General features: G+C 35.4%; 1 protein-coding gene across 1 annotated transcript in view; it reads right to left on the bottom strand.

Moving 5' to 3' along the window:
• Positions 1–12749, bottom strand: part of RELN (reelin) — a 549610-nt gene that overhangs the window by 240824 nt on the left and 296037 nt on the right. The window lies entirely within an intron of this gene.

Genomic DNA, 12749 nt, shown 5'->3' with positions numbered 1-12749 from the left:
ACCAACAACTAAAAAGCCTGCTCATTCATTTTTTAAAAAACCTTTCTTGAATTGCTACTAAAAGATTTGTGCTTCTTGTTTCACCTTATTATAAGCTATGTCCATTATTTGTTAATTTCTGTAGATAAGAGGTCAAAAGATCATTTGAGGTGTGACTTCCTTAATAAAGTATTCTGAATGGAATAGAAGTTGGTTAATTGGAATGATTTCCTATTCTTATCACAGTCCTTGTTTGTGGGCATGAGGTACAAAAATGAGTTTTCACATATTTTTAATTTTATGGTTATGGGCTAAATCACACTGACCTTTTCAATATTCTATATTTTGCTGGTTTGCCATTCAAGCCCTTCACAATGAGTCTGCAAATGGGATATGAGTAGAATGGCTAGCTAATCAAAACACGGAACACAGAAAAGGTCAAGGTAATCTCAAGTATGGCTCTATCTTTTTATTCTGCCATCTTGACACAGGTGCTTGAAGGAGCTAAGATTTGCACAAGGTTGATTTTCAACTGAGGTCAAGAGATGTTACATCATTCCCTTCAGTGTTCCTCAACTGAATATAGGATATGAAAAGACTAAAAGGAAATAATTTCTCAGGATAGCTTTTTCCCTCAAGAAGTCTACATTCGATTTTCCAACCATCTATAGGAGTAGAGCCTTGTGGGGTGAAAATTTAACTTGAGAGTGGTATAAGAAGGTAATTTATTTAATTTCAATGGTACAGCATTGTACTATTGAGCAATGAAGTACTCCTACAACATGGCTACCATGTTGTCACCATAGAGAATTCTCCAGAAATACTGGATGAGACAATTGCCTGATAATCTTATTCATATTATGTGTATTTGTCCACTCCTAACTTGATAAGTTCCTGATATTCAGTTCAAAAGCTAAAGCATCCAGTTTCCATAGAAGTAAATAGAAACATATAGAAATATTGACAGAGCTGTGCATCATTTAAAGACAAACATTATACACAAGAAAGATAAAGAGATCTTTAGTTATAAACTTGGTAAAATGCCATGAATACACTTAATCCTAGATAAAGGTCAGAGCAATTATCATGAGAATCTGGAATTCTGATCAGCCACAGGCTATATTTACCCTAGAAATAATAAGAATTCTGCCACCAATGCATCTTAATGGTTGAATGATTAAAGAAAGTACCACATGACACACTAAATCATTGTCAGAGAAAATGGGCCACGTACAATATGAACATGTTTGAAAAGAAAAGATCACTTGTGCTTTTTAAAAGATACGTATTCGAATGAGAAAAAAGAATGAAATATATGATATAAAGATCTTATAGCTAAACACTTATTCAAATCTTTCAATTTTATTACATTTAAAACATTTATTTAACCTCATTTTTTCTTTAAAGATCCTTGGAGAAATGATGTTTATCACATATATTTTATTCTATATTTTTCTGATAGTTTTATTCTATTAAAGGAAAAACTAGGTCATCACCCTGTTCTTAAAGTTCACATTGCTTCTTATTTTCAGTATATTAGTTGGGATGGGGAATTCATTTATCAGTAAATTTGAACTATGAGAAATAGTGTAAAACACTCTCAGGCTATTCATGTCTCATAAAAATGGACACTGATAAAAAAAAATGCACTGTACCATAGTGGAATTGGGGCATACAGTTTTTTTTAGTGAGGCTTTGTAATAATTTGTGTATTGCAAATCCTAAGTACACATTTAGGTACACAGGTGTATCATTTTGTGTCTACATACCTGAAGAAAATAAAATATTAAATATATTCATAAGTATAATATTTTTATAAACATATATTTCCATTGTATACATATATTAATAATCTAATAATTTAATAATAAATAAACATTTGCATTATGTTGTTCAATTGTTTCTCAGTCATGTCTGACTCTTTGCCCCATTTGGAGTTTTCTTGGAAAAGATACTGGAGTGGATTGCCAATTCCTTCTCTAGCTCATTTTACAGAGGAGGAAACTGAGGCAAAAAGGGTAAAGTGACTTGCCTAGGGTTACACAGCTAGTGTAAAATAACTGAGGCCAATTTGAATTTAGGAAGAGGAATATTCCTGGCTCTAGGCCTGAAACTATCCACTGCGGCCACCTAGCAGCTGCCCTAGACATTATGTAGACAAAGCAATAGTATTTTTTAGTGTCAGCATATTTCTGAACTACCTCAAGTCATATTTGAAATAGCAAACATGAAGAAAGCAGTGTGAATAAATCAATTCTGAGCCTTGATTTTGGGTTAAAAAGAGTTATACAGCAAAGGAAGTAAAGTCAGCTTTGTTTTACCTTGGTGAAATTGAGTAAGACATAGGAGTTCTATCTTACTGACTTTATTTTTGTACAAAGTATTTTTGTATAAATCATGATTAGGAGATTCACATTGGCTACATGATCCTGAGCAAGCCATATCACCTTTTGGTTCCCAAGACCATAAAGACCACAAATTTCAGAGAAAATGCTGTTTTCCATTGGTAGAAGAAGTTCCTCACTAGGAATTCTCTATACCAAGGAAGCCACAGGTCCTCTATAAGAAAATAAAATTTAAAAAATAACTACAATAATGACAATAGCACTTCTATAGTGTTTTTCTTCTTATTAAGTACTTAACACATATATCTTCAGAATGACCCTCTGAGAGAGGTTGCCATTTTTCAGATAAATGGGGATCTGAAGATTCAGAGTTTAAATTGATGTGATTCAGTGATGTAGCTAATGAATTGGCAGAACCTAGAATTAAATCCAGTTGACTACACTGTTTGTGTCTTAAATGACTGATAAGATATTGAAAACTGAAATCAGTATTTTTGATTGAAAACACGGAACTAGAAGCCATTTTTGTTCTCCAACTTTTATCATTTTTTTCAAGTTTGTAAATTTTTAGCATTTTTCCACTACACCATGGATGGTATCATATAAAATCCAGAATGAGTTCCTATAAGCTAATTTAGCACCTTTCTCCTATTCTTATCCTATCATGCTTTTTCCTTCAAGCTTATTACCTCTGAGTGAAAAACAAGTCTTGCTTTCATGAAAGAGAAGCAATGTGTTACAGTAGAAAAGAGGGCTGGCTTTGGAGGTGAGAAGTCCTGGGTTCAACTTCTGCCTCTGTCACACACTGGATTGAGGGTGCATTCACACCTGGAGCTCCAAACACTGACAAAATTACAGATCTTGAACCATATAAAACAATTTCTATAAGTTTATATGTATTTTCTGTAGGGAAAATCTGTACTTTCTTCATTGATCAAAATAATAAATTCTCTTCAATTTTAATACCTTCTTCAAACCAAAAGAATATAGTTTAAAATCACTTTATTATTACTTTACACTAAAAATAAAATCACACTGGATTTAGAGTCATAGGACCTCAGTTTGAACCATAGCTCTGCCATTGAATCAGTATGTGACCTTAGGCAAGTCTTTTCTATTCTCTGGGCCTCAGTTTCCCCCTCTGTAAAATGAAAGGGTTGGGCCAGATGAGGCAGAGGTCCTTTATGGCTCTAAAAGTCTTACAAACAGTTGAATTGTCTAGGAAAGCCCAGGAGGATATAATTAGCTCCTTCCTCTTCCATACTCCCATTGTTGAATATGGAAAGAAGGGCCACCTTGTATTACCCTCTTAGTATTCTCATCTATGTTTTAGGAGAAGAAAACACATATGTACCTGAAGAAAATAAAAGAGGCTATGATCAACTTGAAGTATACAACTATATTTCTGCTGTAAGTGGCTCAGAGCAAGGTCCGGACTATGCCTTTTTTCTAGGCAGTAGGTCCTGAATGGGGTGATGACTTTGTTTGGTTAGCACAATTGACTAGAAAACTATGCTAATGAGGCCAAGGTTCCAGGCTTTATTCTTATCTGGGGCAATTAACTCTGTCCCCTTTACCTCCCAGTATGAAATGTTCTGTTTGGCTTTTAAAACCTTTCATAACCTGGCCCTTTTCTACCTTTCCAGCTTTCTTACACGCTACTCCCTTCTACATAATCTGCAATCCAGTGACACTCGCCTCCTTGCTGTTCTTTCCACAAGAAATTCCATTTTCCATCTCATTGATTTTTCACTGGCTGTCTCCTTTGCTAGTTCTCTCCCCACTCATTTCCATCTCCTGGGTTCCCTCCTCTTTCACGAAAGCAGGACTTGTTTTTCACTCAAAGGTAAAAAGTTTGAAGGAAAAAGCATTATAGGATAAGGATAGGAGTAAGGTACTAAATACAATCCTACCTTCTGCAAGAGGTCCCCTTAATACTAGTGCCTTCTCTGTTGGTTATCTACAATTTATGCTTTATCTATTTCATTGGCAGATAGTTGTTTTCATGTCATCTCTGCATTAATCTGTGAGCTGCCTGAGAGGAGAGAGGGAGAGAAGGATAGAGGGAGAGGGAGGGAGGGAGAGAGAGAGCGAGGAAGGGGGGGGAGAGAGAGAGACAGAGAGACAGAGAGAGAGAGACAGAGAGAGGCAGAGAGACAGAGAGAGAGACAGAGAGACAGAGAGAGAGAGAGAGAGAGAGAGAGAGAGAGAGAGAGAGAGAGAAAGAGAGAGAGAGAGAGAGAAGAAAGAGGGGGAGAGACAGGAGAAGAAAAAAAAGAAGAGAGGAGAGAGAGGGAGAAAGAGAGATAGGGAAGGAGAGGGAGAGACTCAACTAATATCACATGCCCTAATGGGGGTGATTCAGTAGCATTATCTTCATATATGAGGATACATGCAGATATGGTAGGTTTTATATCCTGTACATAACATGGGCAGAACTGATCTCCCCCCACTCTGTGCTACGATTCATAAAAAAAAAATCTCTCATGTGTCCTTCTGTACTCTGACAGCCTACTTTGATGACAGAAGGGTTGACTGTACAATATAAAAGGCAAAGAAAAATTAAGTGACATGGGCAAGATATGAGCTTTTTTACATAAGTTCATGTTTTTGAGAGCAAGACACAAAGGTCACCTCTCATGTCATGTAAAACACCAAGAGAAAAGTGAAATGGAAGAAACAGAAAAGTATAGAAAGTAAAAGGTGAAGAAGTACAATTAAATGAATTCCGAGAAGAAACATTTAAAAGGAGGGACAAACTCCACAGAAGTGGCAGAAATTTGCCCATAAAATAACAGAAGAAATGCATAGTGTAAAGAACAATAGTTGTAGAGTCAGCAGACTCAAGTTTGAATCTCAGCTCTGACAGTTATAATGTGTGATCCTGTGAAAGTCACTTACTATCAATGTCTCAGTTTCCCCATCTGTAAAATGGGAATATTAACACTTGCATTTCAGAGTGTTATGAGAAAATCAATCTATAAGCCTTAAAATGTTATAGAAATGTGTACTTATTACCTTGAATATCTCTCTAGTTTGAATTGGATTCCACAGTGAGTGGAAACCAATTATTTCCAAAGAATGGAGGAGTAGTTTTGTAGTGTACCAATAAGAACAAAGTGGGAAAAGTCCTTCCTAGAAAATACGGATGTATCCATTATTAATTTCTGACTCATGCTCTCTGAGAGACAAGTTTGGGGGCTGTTTGCAATAGGGACTAATTAATAGTGACGGACATTTAGAGAGTACTTTAAAGTTTTTGGAGCATTTTATATAGATTATTTCCTTTACTTAAGACAACCTTGTGAGTTAGGTATTACAGATATCACTATTCTCACTTTAATGAGGAGTGAGGAATATTCTACTAAGTGTCAAAGGTCAGAACTGTTACTGAATCTACATCCAATACTTTACACTAGAAATTCTCAAACTTTTTGGCTTCGAGGCCCCTTTACACTCTTAAAAATTATTGAGCACTGGTACTGGCTAAGAAATAGAAAGATTGATCAGTAGAACACAGTAGATATACAACACACAGTAGTAAATGGTTATAATAACCTTCTGTTGGACAAATGTAAAGATTTAAGTTTTTGGTTAAAAAAGCAAGTTATTTGGTAAAAAACTGGGAAAATGGAAAACAGTCTGGCAGAAATTGTATATAGATCAATATTTTATATCATTTACCACAATAAGGTCAAAATGGATGCATGACCTAGATATAAGGGAAGATATAAGTAAATTAGAACATGGAACATATCAACTATCGGACTTAGAGACAGGAGAAGAATTTATGAATTAACAAGAGAGAGAGAACATTCTCAGATGTAAACTGGATAATTTTGATTACATTAAATTAAAAAGGTTTTGTGCAAATAAAACCAATGTAGCTAAGATTAGAAGAAAAGCAGAAAATTGGGAAAACATTTTTATCAACAGTTTCTCAGATAAAGGTCTCTTATCTTAAATATATAGAGAACTTTCTCAAATTTATAAGAATATGAGTCATTCTCCAATTGATAAATGGCCAAAGGATATGAACAGGCAATTTCTAGAGGAAGAAATCAAAGCTATATTTAATCATATCAAAAATGCTCTAAATCATTATTGATTTGAGAAATGCAAATTAAAACAACTTTGAGATATCATCTCACACTTATCAGATGGTCTAAAATGATAAAAGGGAAAATGATAAACACTGAAGGGGATGTAGAAAAACTGGGACACAAATTTCTGTTGATGGAACTGTGAATTCATCTAACCATTTTGGAGAGCAATCTGGAATAATGCCTAAAGAGTTATTCAACTTTGACCCAGCAATACTGCTGCCTCACACATAGCAACAATGCTTTTCAAATGTCCTATCTGGTTTCTGGTAATGGACCCTCTTGGAGGTGACCTTTGCTTACTACATATCCTCCAAACTGAGATGACAAACCTAACAAGACTTCCTGACATTACTCTGGCTTGAAATAGGCTCTCTGGGCTAAATCCTTTTTTATTTTAGAACTGCATCACAAAAACATCAGTAACACACTGATAAGTTATAAGTGAGGTACTGTTTGCCTGTACTTTCACTAGGTGCAGTAAGCATCCAGCTAGCTCATGTGAATCAAAAAAATTAAGACAAGAAATGGGCAATTATTAATCAAGGGAAAAGATAGATAAAAATATGGTTTTTTGAAGTATATTTTTCTTTCTGATTAGATTTTTCAAAATTTGATTATTAAACTTGATATTGTAAGTCATAGGTTTAAAAAAATCAACATCTCAAGGACAAGATGAAGATGTCAAAACAAACCAGGAACTTATCTGAAAAAGATCCTAGGAAGTTTTGTGGAGTGAAAGTTCAATACGAGTCCACAGCGCAATACAGCAGTCAATAAACCTAATGCAATCTTAGACTGTATTAAAAGATATATAGGGTTCACAAGGAGGGAAGTAATAGGCCTACTAGACTCTGTCCTGCTCAGATTGTGTTGAGTTCTTGATGCCACAATTCAGCAAGGATATTGATGAGTGAATTGGTGAAGGGCTTAGATATGTCATATGAAAGAATTGATTAAAGGAACTGAAATATTTATCTTGAAGTAGACTTTGAATGTCTGGGGTGGGGGGAGGAGGAAACATGATGGCTATGTATTTTAAACACTGTCATAAATTAATTTGATCTATGTGGCCCCAAAGGGCATAGGAGCAATGGGTAGAAATTTCAAAGAAACATATGAGTCCAACATTTTGTAAAGGGGAAAAGAAGACCATGATGCTTCCTAACCAAGCAGATCAACAGCCATATTATTGCCTGTGAAACTGCTCAAATTTTAGATTAATTTCATTTGACTCTCTATATGATAGTGACATATTCATAAGTGATTTTTACTTGCTTACTCAATTTTCTGTTTCCTAAGAATTAGCTTTCCTCAGCTCTTGGCTTTTCCATTTGAGATGAGGTAGGTATGGACAACTTCCTCCAGACTCCGCCTCCCTCTTTTAATAAATATTCCTGCGAGGTTGTCTCAGAACAAGGATTAAGTCCCTAGCTCAGGGACATTGTTCAGTTTTATTCTTTTATCTTGTTTTCTTTCATTTTTCAAGACTCAGCTCAAATGCCATCGTCTGGAGGAGGTCTTTTCCTATTCCCATAGCTGCTAGTGTCTCATCCTCTAAGGTTAACTTTGATCTATTTCATATATATATATATATATACACACACACACACACACACACATATATATACACACACACACATATATATATATGTACATATGTGTGTGTGTGTATTCAGAATATACCTATTTCTATATGGGATATCTCAATTAGAATGTAAGCTCCCTGACAACAAGAAATATTTTTTGTTTTCTCTTTGTATATCCAGCGCCTGGCACACAATCAGTACTTGATAAATGCTTTTTGATTAATTATGAAAAAAGTCTTTATATATCCATGCATGCATATATGTAACTATATAACACGTGAATATATGTATATACATATATATATTTTTTAATCTAGACTTTATATCAAACTTCAAGGTTTTCAAAGCACTTTAAATATGTTAACTCATTTGATCTTCACAGCCACCCTAACAGGCAGATACTATTATTATCCATATTTTACCAATAAGGAAACTGAGACTGAAAGAGGCTATAACTTGCCCAGGATTACATGACTAGTGTCTTGAAGCAAAATTTGAACTCAAATCTTCCTGATTGAAGACCAGTAATCTCTCCACTATACTACCTAATTATACTACCTTGGTGAAAGAATCCATTCGAGTCAGTATTTTTCATCTAACTCCAGAGGGTTATAAAACCTCTCCCCGCAAAGGGAAAGCTTTGAATCACTTAATACTTGGGTTTGTCATCCTGATGCTTCTATGCATTTGCACTTAAATACTGATGATGCTCATCATGGCCCTAGTAGTTAGAAATGTGGCAGCTGGAATGATGCTCAGCTGTTCAGGATGCCGGTCTGGGGTCTAAAGTGACCTGCACTCACTGTTGATGGGGCTGTCTACTGAAACCTGGTCTTATGTATCCTTGCAATAAATCTTGCTTCACTTCATATTCATATGTCTCTTTCATGACGTAATTTTCTGAACTTTGCCATTTGAACTAGAACATGGATTGATTGACTTGTCTAACAAGAAAATTCAAAATTTTCAGTCTGTCCAAAAGTTGACTGCACCATCTCATGAAATGGTGAATTATCCCTCCTAAGATTTCCAGATGAAGACAAGATGATCTCTCACTGGGGATGCTGTAGAGGGGGTTGTGTTGTACAAATTGAAGTTAGACAAGAGGACCTCTCAAGTCCATCCACCTCAATCCCGAGATTTGGTGGTTCTGCTATATTGACTAAAATATTTGGCGTTGAAAACAATTGAGATACAGTCTGATGTATTGGAAAGATTGCTAGACTTGGAGTCAGAAGAGATCTGGATTCACATTCCAAGTCTTACTCCAACTAATAATAAGGCCACGAGCAAGTCTGTGAGCTTCAGATTCCTCATTTATAAAATGGAGTCAACAACCCTTGTGATATGTACCTCATGAGGATGTTAGACAGAAAACAATTTTAAAAGTTTAAAATAATGTAATAATAAAAAAATAAGTTGCAAGGCAATGTAACATTGGGCATGACCAATGGGCATGTAACATGAGGGCAGACCTTGGAGTTAGGAGGACCTGAGTTCAAATTCTGCCTCAGACACTTACTAGTTGTGTGACTCAAGGGAAGTCATTTAACCTTCTTCGGGTTCATTTTCCTTATCTGAGCAATGGGGATAAAAATAGCATCTACCTTATAGTGTTATTATGAGATGAAATGGGATAATATTTATAGAGTGCTTTGGAAACCTGAAGTGCTATATAAGAGCTATTATCTTAGAGAGGCAGCTAAGTGGTACAGTAGATAGAGTGCTGGCCTGGAGTCAGGAAGACTTATCTTTGCCAGTTCACATCTGGCCTCAGACACTTCCTACATATTAAGACTGTTTGTCTCAGTTTCTTCATCTGGAGAAGGAAATGGCAAACCACTCCAGTATTTTTGCCAAGAAAACCCCAAATGGGGTCACAAAGTCAGACACGACTGAAAATGACCAAACAACAAATGGTATATTATAGCATAGTATAGTATACTAATTTTAGTTATTAGTACATGACTACGGCAAGTCACAATCTCAGAGATCCCACTAAGAATATATTACAGACAACTTGTCAGTCTGAATCAACAGAGGTAGCTTCCACATTGGGAGCTCCCTACACAAATGAAATCATAGATCCAGACAATAATAGTAATAATTACTAATAAAAACATATTTTAATGAAAAGGTCTACAGAAAATAGAAATGGTGATGAATGCTTTTTCAATTCAAGGTTTTGTTAACCATCTATTCAAACTCGTATCACACTTCTATAAAATTACAATTGATAATCAAATAATTACAAAACACCATCAAGTATATAAATAGGTTGGAAGGACTGGTAAAAATAAAGGAAATTTTGGATTACAAAAACCATTTTCATTTTGAGAATTGCTCAGAACCACCAAGTACATGGTTTAAGACCATATGTGGCTACTGGAATTATATTAGCCTTTGAATGACTGCCAAGATGTAGATACCAGTTGAATAAGCATCTGTATTGAATTAAACCTCAGGTCTACACTTAGTGCATGGCAAAGTTTTTCCTATTCTTAGCCTTCCAAACAGACCTTCATTTGAGTATTACTTTATCTTTCTTTTTATTTTCTTCTCATATGTTTGATATACTCTGTACCTTACTTTTCCATGTGTCACAGATTTTATACTTTTAAACACAAATGTATTTCTCTTTCATTGTTTACCACTCTCAATTATCATTCTTATTTATATCTCCACTGTCAATCAAATATATTATCCCATTTTTTGCTGCTGAATGGATTTCCTTTGCTTGACAAGCAGAACACAGTGTAGCTAAGTGACAAGATTTTGCCAGTCATAAAAACATCAACAGGAAACATCAGTGCACATTCCTCTACGTATCAGGTCCTTGGCTACAGTTCAGGGCAACATCTTCCTGGGGTTGCTCCCTATACGATGCTGCAAATGTTAATGACTTCACCTCTGTGCTTTTAAAGTATTCACAATCACCTCTACCCTCGTTTAATTAGGTTTTCATCAAAGATGAACACTGATTCACCTCTTCATATTATCTCCCTGGGGCGTAATGGCCCTGATGATTCTTTCAGACAGCTGTAGCCTCACAATTTATTTTTTGGCGATATCCTTTTTGTTGGAATGAGTATATTGGGCATTTGGGCAATGCCAGCTTGCAAAGGGCTGGTGGCAGATGGAAAGAAATCTGCCCAGTATGCCTTCACCTCTACATGAGCAGAAAGTCATCAATTTCCTCCATTAAGGAGTTGTCACTCAGCCCACCCAGCTGGAAGACCATTTTTGATAGCCAGGCTGACTGGTGGTAGACGATTCAGATACAAAGTACACTTTAAAAGGAAGCTAAAACATCATTTGTAGGAAAATTGAAAATGCATGGCTTCAACCACAGCCAATTTTTTAATGACTGTAATATTTTAAGTGATTATTTTTGCCACTTCAGATTGCTCCTTAGAGAGGAGAGGTTTTTTAATTAAAATCTAGGCAATGCAAACAGATGAGATATGAAGAGTAGAGAAAAGAGAAATAGGAAGAATAAAATTAATTAAAGTGGCATTGTCAGCAGAGCCATAAATTACACTGTGTCTTGCTGGGAACGACATATATTGGTACAGGAATTTCTAGATTCTAAGCAAGATACGTGATTGATTGATCTGAAATCAACTGAGTGATTGCCTACATACCATCCTGTCATGTTTTCTGTGCCTTCAACTCTGCCACAGTAACTTTTGTGGGCCAGTTTCAAGATTTTGGCTTGGAAATAACAGGATCACCCTGAAGGGTAAAGACTTTTAGACTACAAAAATTCAGAGTGCTAGCAGAAAGCTCTCTCCCAGAAGGCAAACTAAATTTCTATCATTTTCCACACATTCAATTTTTAGGTAATTTAATGCCAGTTAAAAAAGCTAAAAACTTGGCTAAGCGTACAGTCCAGGTGCAAAAAGGACCACAGTGCACTTTTATCTATTCAAAACAATAGATTGAGTAATGGTGAATGGATCTCTGCTGAAAAAAGTATGTTTTGTCTCACTGTTTTCTGTAATCATTAGGGGCTCACATTTTAAAAGCTCTGCACCACGAATCATAGAGATTTAATTTATGGTTTATTTTGTGACAAGTGTATAATTATTTGGCAATAGTTACTGCAACTACAGAGCAAAATAGCTTTGGTGACAGATTTGAGTTAGAATAATGAGGGGGAAATAACAATGTAAGATTCCATAAGGTGATTAATAATCTTAACTTTGAGACTCAACTTGGCTTTCAGAGCAGTCTTTTCATGTGAGTCGCATCAAGGACACTAGGCAAGATAATATTTTGAAGAAAAATGTCACTGAGTTTTTAACAGCCATGTAGAGTAATCTGTATTCTTTTAGTTTACACCTAAAGTTCACTTACTAAACATTAAAAATAACTTCAGTTGGTAATTATATATATCTGCCTTCTTCAGAGAAAAAAAAGTGAAATAAGTTAACCCAGGGGATTTATTTGGAAGTTATTTTCTTTTCTTTTAAAAAGAAATTACTCATTTTTCCCCTCTTCTATAGTCTATTTTTAACACTGAAATTGGGCTGTCTTCCACTTTTTTGCTACTGCTATTTCTTGTTAATTATAGTATAATTCACCATGCGGAGAAACATAATATCATGAAGGCCCATTTCTCTTTGTGCAAAATGTACCTTTCATCCCTAAAGCACTTTATTAGCTTAACAAATTAGAGCCCAGTTGTTTTATCCTACACTAATATGCAGCCACCTCTGGGGAGGAACATG

Source organism: Vombatus ursinus, unplaced genomic scaffold (genome assembly GCF_900497805.2).
Source record: "Vombatus ursinus unplaced genomic scaffold, bare-nosed wombat genome assembly UNPS02014830.1, whole genome shotgun sequence".
Taxonomy (NCBI): domain Eukaryota; kingdom Metazoa; phylum Chordata; class Mammalia; order Diprotodontia; family Vombatidae; genus Vombatus; species Vombatus ursinus.
This window is presented reverse-complemented; position numbering and strand designations above follow the sequence as displayed.